This window comes from Lissotriton helveticus, chromosome 7, assembly GCF_964261635.1.
Source record: "Lissotriton helveticus chromosome 7, aLisHel1.1, whole genome shotgun sequence".
Lineage (NCBI taxonomy): Eukaryota > Metazoa > Chordata > Amphibia > Caudata > Salamandridae > Lissotriton > Lissotriton helveticus.
In genome coordinates, this window is record NC_136068.1 from 1047364455 (window position 1) to 1047373437 (window position 8983).

Sequence of the window (8983 nt, forward strand, 5' to 3'; positions counted from 1 at the left end):
CCGGGGGCGGGGAAGGAGTGGGGAGGAGCCGTAGGAGGAGTGGAAGGCGGGCACCCCCGACAGAGCCAGCCGCGCCACCCACCAGGGAGTACGTTTTCATACAGGGTGGAAGCAGGGGGCGGGAGGGGGCGGGAAGGGGTAGAATCGGCAGGGGCGGGAGGGGGCGGGAAGGGGTAGAATCGGCAGGGGCGGGAGGGGGCGGGAAGGGGTAGAATCGGCTGCGTGGAGGAGGGGGCGGCAGGGGAATTCGGAGGAGGGGAGTGAGTGGGTGTGAAGAGGAGTGGAGGGGAGGGATAATTATTCCCGTCCGAGCCTGAGGGAAGAAACTGAGAAGGTCAGAAAGGCGGGTGCCGGCTCAATGCCGGACCAGATTCGGGGGCGTTCCCGGCTTTCGGCTGACGTCGCGTGACGTCGGCAAAAGCCAAAGAATCGCGGGAACGCCCCCGAATCTGGTCCGGCATTGACGGACAGGCCCCTCGTCCAATGGCTAGGCTCCATTTATGGAGCCAGCCAATAAATGACGAGGGCCGACCCAAACCCCACTACAGTTCTCATCAGGTTTTCGCCTGCGCGAAAAAGATGCGCAGAGCGCATCTTTTCGCCAGGCAAAACCTAAAAAGGGGGTGGTGATGGACAGAGTATCTGAGTTAATCAGAACACTCCTACCCAGTCAACAGATCAGGGCTTGATCCATCACCGTTTTTTAGCTCACTGCACCATCCCAGTTCAGAACCTGGCTATATGCAAATTAGTCTGTCCCTGGCCCAGTGCATCATGGGAAAAGGGCAGACCAAACTACCAAGCCAATTCTTCACTGGAAAGGAAACAAGCTTCCGGGGACCGGTTTCTGGCATTACAGCCGTCTTCGGCCCGGCTTGCTTGAATCCTGATGGTGCAATGAGCAAGGGACTCATGTCTGAGCATGCCCTTCCACACTCATGGTGGCCAAAATAATTTCAAAAAGGGGGTGGTGATGGACAGAGTATCTGAGTTAATCAGAACACTCCTACCCAGTCAACAGATCAGGGCTTGATCCATCACCGTTTTTTAGCTCACTGCACCATCCCAGTTCAGAACCTGGCTATATGCAAATTAGTCTGTCCCTGGCCCAGTGCATCATGGGAACAGGGCAGACCAAACTACCAAGCCAATTCTTCACTGGAAAGGAAACAAGCTTCCGGGGACCGGTTTCTGGCATTACAGCCGTCTTCGGCCCGGCTTGCTTGAATCCTGATGGTGCAATGAGCAAGGGACTCATGTCTGAGCATGCCCTTCCACACTCATGGTGGCCAAAATAATTTCAAAAAGGGGGTGGTGATGGACAGAGTATCTGAGTTAATCAGAACACTCCTACCCAGTCAACAGATCAGGGCTTGATCCATCACCGTTTTTTAGCTCACTGCACCATCCCAGTTCAGAACCTGGCTATATGCAAATTAGTCTGTCCCTGGCCCAGTGCATCATGGGAACAGGGCAGACCAAACTACCAAGCCAATTCTTCACTGGAAAGGAAACAAGCTTCCGGGGACCGGTTTCTGGCATTACAGCCGTCTTCGGCCCGGCTTGCTTGAATCCTGATGGTGCAATGAGCAAGGGACTCATGTCTGAGCATACCCTTCCACACTCATGGTGGCCAAAATAATTTCAAAAAGGGGGTGGTGATGGACAGAGTATCTAAGTTAATCAGAACACTCCTACCCAGTCAACATATCAGGGCTTGATCCATCACCGTTTTTTAGCTCACTGCACCATCCCAGTTCAGAACCTGGCTATATGCAAATTAGTCTGTCCCTGGCTCAGTGCATCATGGGAACAGGGCAGACCAAACTACCAAGCCAATTCTTCACTGGAGAGGAAACAAGCTTCCGGGGATGGGTTTCTGGCATTACAGCCGTCTTCGGCCCGGCTTGCTTGAATCCTGATGGTGCAATGACCAAGGGACTCATGTCTGAGCATACCCTTCCACACTCATGGTGGCCAAAATAATTTCAAAAAGGGGGTGGTGATGGACAGGGTATCTGAGTTAATCAGAACACTCCTACCCAGTCAACAGATCAGGGCTTGATCCATCACCGTTTTTTAGCTCACTGCACCATCCCAGTTCAGAACCTGGCTATATGCAAATTAGTCTGTCCCTGGCCCAGTGCATCATGGGAACAGGGCAGACCAAACTACCAAGCCAATTCTTCACTGGAAAGGAAACAAGCTTCCGGGGACCGGTTTTTGGCATTACAGCCGTCTTCGGCCCGGCTTGCTTGAATCCTGATGGTGCAATGAGCAAGGGACTCATGTCTGAGCATACCCTTCCACACTCATGGTGGCCAAAATAATTTCAAAAAGGGGGTGGTGATGGACAGAGTATCTGAGTTAATCAGAACACTCCTACCCAGTCAACAGATCAGGGCTTGATCCATCACCGTTTTTTAGCTCATTTCTGAATCATTTTGTCCACCATAAGCGTGGAAGGGTATACTCAGATGTGAGTCCCTTGCTCATTGCACCATCAGGATTCAAGCAAGCCGGGCCGACGACGCCTGAAATGGCAGAAACCGGTCCCCGGAAGCTTGTTTCCTTCCCAGTATAAGAATTGGCTTGGTAGTTTGGTTTGCCCTGTTCCCATCATGCACTGGGACAGGAACAGACTAATTTGCATATAGCCAAGTTCTGAGCTGGGATGGTGCAGTGAGCTAAAAAACGGTGATGGATCAAGCCCTGATCTTTGGACTGGGTAAGAGTGGTCTGCTTAATTCAGGCACTCTGTTCATCACCACCCCCTTTTCTGAATCATTTTGTCCACCATAAGCGTGGAAGGGTATACTCAGATGCGAGTCCCTTGCTCATTGCACCATCAGGATTCAAGCAAGCCGGGCCGACGATGCCTGAAATGGCAGAAACCGGTCCCCGGAAGCTTGTTTCCTTCCCAGTATAAGAATTGGCTTGGTAGTTTGGTTTGCCCTGTTCCCATCATGCACTGGGACAGGAAAAGACTAATTTGCATATAGCCAAGTTCTGAGCTGGGATGGTGCAGTGAGCTAAAAAACGGTGATGGATCAAGCCCTGATCTTTGGACTGGGTAAGAGTGGTCTGCTTAATTCAGGCACTCTGTTCATCACCACCCCCTTTTCTGAATCATTTTGTCCACCATAAGCGTGGAAGGGTATACTCAGATGTGAGTCCCTTGCTCATTGCACCATCAGGATTCAAGCAAGCCGGGCCGACGATGCCTGAAATGGCAGAAACCGGTCCCCGGAAGCTTGTTTCCTTCCCAGTATAAGAATTGGCTTGGTAGTTTGGTTTGCCCTGTTCCCATCATGCACTGGGACAGGAACAGACTAATTTGCATATAGCCAAGTTCTGAGCTGGGATGGTGCAGTGAGCTAAAAAACGGTGATGGATCAAGCCCTGATCTTTGGACTGGGTAAAAGTGGTCTGCTTAATTCAGGCACTCTGTTCATCACCACCCCCTTTTCTGAATCATTTTGTCCACCATAAGCGTGGAAGGGTATACTCAGATGTGAGTCCCTTGCTCATTGCACCATCAGGATTCAAGCAAGCCGGGCCGACGACGCCTGAAATGGCAGAAACCGGTCCCCGGAAGCTTGTTTCCTTCCCAGTATAAGAATTGGCTTGGTAGTTTGGTTTGCCCTGTTCCCATCATGCACTGGGACAGGAACAGACTAATTTGCATATAGCCAAGTTCTGAGCCCTGATCTTTGGACTGGGTAAGAGTGGTCTGCTTAATTCAGGCACTCTGTTCATCACCACCCCCTTTTCTGAATCACCACTACCTCACCAGCAAGATCAAGGCACCTCTTTTTGTAATATGATAGTGTGGGGCAGGGGGCCTCAGAGGAGCAGGGCGGCTAACTGTGGAAGTGTGGCCTTTCACACGGATGCGGTGGCCCCCCTGTGTTTTAGCTTAGCGCGAGGCCCTGGGCAGCTGCCCACACTGCCCATGCCTAGCGCCGGCCCTGCCAATGACCTATACACCATCCGCCCCCCTATACCGTTCCATACCATGCTCCTTCCTCGTCGCCTTCATGCAGCTTCCCTGACCTCTGCACTTGTTTTCCATGGCCCACACCTAAACTACCTCTACCTCCCTGCTCCCCTCCCATTCCCTATCATTTGAACTCTCTCTACCTACAACGCCCTGGTAGGGCTAGTTCTATGGTGGCCAACTTTCCTACATCACTTCGTAGGACAATATACACGTGTATACACTTTTGTGCAAGTAGACACTTTACGTAGGTGGAGGCAATTTGTGTGGACAGAGACATCAGAAGATGTTTTTTGACACGTTGGGGGACTGTTAGACGCAGTACGCATTTTTGAGCTATTGGGATGGGGACTGGAAAAAGGACATGCACTGAGTGCTGTAAAAACACTTTGAGAAGACTTTTAATGTGGTGGGCAATTCATTATGTTGGCTATACCACCACCAGATTAACATCTAATCCTAGCTTTATCACTCAGACCAAGACTTAACATCCAATCCTAGCCTAATTTGCTAGAAGTGGAGAGCACACAATATATTGACATTTCCATTTGTCTTTCCATCATTCCCACCCCACTTGTGGGCTAGTGAGCCAGCTGGAATCTGTGGAATCAGAAGACATCTTTAGTCCAGTCTCCTCATATGACCAAATATGTGTGATCTTGGGCAATCACCTTTTGAAAGTGTTCCTCATCTCTAATTTTTTGTGTATAGGAGTGGAAGTATTTAGCAGTGGCGGCTGGCTTGTACTGAGGGCAGTGCGGTGTGAGGGCACAACAAAAAAAATTCACTTACCTTCGCAGAATGACGTCCTCCTCCCTCAGGTGTCTTCCCGGACGCTCTGATGCAGGAAACTGCACTACCCAATCCTGGCGCTAGGCTCACAACATGAAAGCAGTGCCAGGATTGGATAGAACAGGCTCTCACAGCGCTCCTAAGCACTAGAGGCCTCCGGATTCTCTAACCTAGCTGTTAGGTTAGAGATCTTTAAAATGCGCACATCTTGCTGGCCAGCCCAAGACGGACGACCAAAGACATGCACATTATAAAGCGCACAGCTCCCTGCTGCTGCCACTCGCAGCGTTGGCCCCACCTCGACCTGATACATGGTTCAGGATGGGTTGCTGAAAAATAAAATTACCATTTTATTTTTTAGCTCTGGGGCTTTGGGGTGACACTCCTCTGCTCAAGTGGAGGAGCTGCCACCTTGTATATAGAATCAATCTAAAAGCTGTTAGTATGTTTATGGTTAAAACATACCTAGTAATTATCTTGTGGAACGGTGTGTAGACAGCAGGGCTGGACTGGGAAACCGAAACCGACTCTGGCAAAGAGCTCGGCCGGCCCTGGATGGACAGTGGGGTTGCTAGCGGAAGGAATTGTGCCTCGCTTTTGTTGCTGGAGGCCAATATTGCAGCTATGCAGCAAAACCTGCTTCCGGTAACAAAATTGGCCCCCGAGGGGTCTAAAACCTGGCGGACCACGGGGAAATGCCCGGTGTCCGCTACAGGCAGTCCGGCCCTGGTAGATAGCGTGCACAATCTTTTTGTATTTACTAAAATGTAATATGTACAATATATGAAACAAAAAGTAATGCTTTACAATCATGGATTTCAAACTTTACCAAACTGTTTGATCTTGGGAAAATCATACTCTCACTGTGCCTCCGTTCCCCTAGCAGTATGTGAGCCTTTGAAAAAGTCTTAATAGAACAAATAAACAACAAGGACAACTTCCATGAACGAGCCGCCAACATAGTTTGCACACTCATTAACGTTTGCGTATCAGGAGCTGTCCACATGCCCTATTGGCACCTCTTAAACTAAATTTATTCCTGAGCTGCGTTGTGCAGACTGTTCTTGTAGAAACCTGCTGGAACTTCCACGCCGGGATGTGCATATGAACGTCGGAAAGCCTTATTTATAGTTGGGCACTTGCAGGACAGCAATCAAAAAGTGAAAGCTTTCCCTTCCAACATTATTAAAGGGCATTGAGGTCAGCGGGACTCTATTTACGGTGGACAGAACAATCCCCACTTTTGGACAGATGTTCCTCTGTGCCAAACTCTGAATCAGGCTCTCAGGCTATGAAAGAGCAGCAATGTATCTTGAAAGTAACTAAAGCCTGCGTGTTGCCTTGGAAGAGTTTCACAATAGTCGCTCTGCGAGGAAACAATGACACGTTCTCTGGGTTCCTGCTAGCCGGGAGAGGCCTTGCACCTTAGGGCTATGGGGCCAGTGATGCCAGGGGGTATTCTCTCGGCCTCCAACTAGGGCCCCGATCTTCTGCTCGTGTCCCTTTATTGTTCGCAGTTTCTGCACTGTCACGTCAGTCAGGGTTTAAACATACAGGAACTGATGGTAAGCCAACTAACCAGACAAAATATTTCTCTAGAATTACAGAACCAACAGGAAGATCTTGCTCCACGTGGCTGAAGGCCCCGGCCGAGATGCGTCAAGAAGCGCGTGTCTGTGTGGCAACCTTCTGGGAAGTCATCTATAGTGGTGCAACATGAAAGACAAATCTCACCCCGAGACAAGGAGACTCTAACACCCCGACAGCCCTCTGCAGATTACTAGCAACTGAGTGAATGCCTGTTTAAAGTTGCAGATGATTCTGCCCAGCTTTGGTCAACTTCCTGTGCTCCGGCTACTGAGCCCACTAAGGTTATTCCATGTCTGCAGCATAGTACAGGCTGACCGGCCTCCTGGACATCTCACCCACACGGTTTCACTCCATAGGGTGAGGGCGCCTGGAAGATGATTGTAAGAGCGCGGGTGGCTTCCAGGACAGGAGGCTGCTGTGGACCAGCGCCTTGTTTGCTGAGTTAGAGTGCGGCATTCTTCTGAAGGAGATCACCCAGACCCTGGCTTCCCTAGATCTACAAGCAGTATTTTATAAGGTAAACAGCCAGAGAGCATGGCATGCGCTTCACAGGATAGGTCAGACGCAGGGCTAACATATCTAGCTAGGCTACCTAACTTCATAGCATGCACCCCAAATATCAACACCACAATATCAATGGAACACAATCTTCAGAACAAATGATTGAAAATAAAATATCGAAGTAAACATAGATTTTCTATATCTAATTGCACATATATGTTATGTTATGTTATGTTATATGGGTATTTATTACGCGCACAACTACTCATGAGTATCCTGGCGCGGAGTGATGCCAGGGGGTATTCTCTCACGGGGAAAACAGCCTTTTTTAGTAAGCTTGATTGAAAAGGTGAGTTTTAAGGAGCTTTTTAAAGCAACTAAGGTCTCTGGTATCCCAGAGATTGAATGGAAGGGAATTCCAGAGGGTAGCCGCTTTGACCGAGAATGATTGACCGCCCAATCTGGTTCTCCTAAAGCGGGGAATAACCAGCCGGCGTTGGAAAGCCGACCTGAGATGTCGACTGGGGACGTGGAAAGTCACTCTTTTCCTGAGATAAGCTGGGCCAATATCATGCAGGGCTCGATGAGTGAGAACCAGAGTCTTAAATTGAACTCTTTGGGCCACCGGCAGCCAGTGGAGTGTGGCCATTTGCGATCTTATGCTGATGCGTCTGGGAATGCCCAGCAGAAGTCTCGCGGCCGCATTTTGGATGAGCTGCAACTTGTTTAACAAAAAGGAGGGGGAGCCCAAATAGAGAGCGTTATCATAATCCAGGCGGGACAGTATGAGGGCTCTAGCGACCGTTTCTTTGGCTGGCTGAGGTAATAGGGGGAAGAATCTGCCCAGGGATTTAAGGGTCCCAAAGCAGGCACCCGTCAGTCTTTTAATCTGCTCGGAGAACCTCAGATCTTCATTAAACCAGATGCCAAGATTCTTGGCAGGGCCACCTTCAGAGAGGGGGCGGGGGAAATCAGGAGGCCAAATAAGTTCAGTGAATTGGTTTGGAAATTGGCCATATAATATGATCTCCGATTTTCCCTAGTTGCTTTTAAGCTTGGCACGGGCCAACCAAGTAAATACGGCCGCCAGGCACTTTTGTGCTGCAGCCGTTTCTAATTTCGAGTTGCCCCAGGTGAACAGGAGTTGGGTGTCATCGGCATAGGCCATCATTTTTGCACCCAGCTCCTCGGCCAGGTATATCAGCGGGGTCATATAAATGTTGGAAAGAAGTGGGCTCAATGTTGAGCCCTGTGGGACCCCAGTCTGAACTAACCTGGCCGAGGAGGAGTGCGGGGGCATCCAGACTTGCTGGTAACGGGAGTCCAAGAAAGACTCCAGCCATGACCACACAGCCCCAGAGAGGCCAATATCAGTGAGGCGAGCCAGGAGGAGTTGATGAGGGACCGTATCAAAGGCGGCAGAGAGGTCCAATAAAATTAGCGCCGCTCTGCCACCCTTGTCCGTACATTCCCTGATGGCTTCCACCACCTCCACCAAGGCTGTCTCCGTGCTGAAGGAGGCGCTGAAGCCCGACTGGGCTGGGTGAAGTGCCCCAGACTCCTCCACAAAGGCGTTCAACTGCCGAAAGACAACCTTTTCGCAGACTTTAGCCAGTGCCGGAAGCAAGGAGATGGGGCGGTAATTTGCTGCGACAAGGGGGTCTGCTGATGGCTTCTTTAGGAGAGGCAGAAGTTTGGCTTGCTTCCACTGCCTAGGTACCTCAGCAGATTGCAGTGACCAGTTTACCATAGCTGTGACTTCTGGCCCTACACAATCTGCTACTCCTGCCAAAACTCTTGCCGGGCAAGGGTCCGCCGGGGAGCCCGATTTAGGAGATTTCAGCAGAGCAAGAATGTCCGCTTGATCAACCATAGCAAATTTGGCAAGGCAGTTACTAGAAGGAGTGCCAGACATCTCCGCCAGAGGGAGTGAGGTAGCATTACTCAAGGCTAATCCCTCTTCAATAAGCTTGATTTTATTAATAAAAAAGGAGGAGAGCTCCTCACACCAGTCAGCAGAAACCGGGATCTTTTATAGGTATCTTTGTGAGATATATACATATATATATATATATATATATATATATTACCTACTGGCGG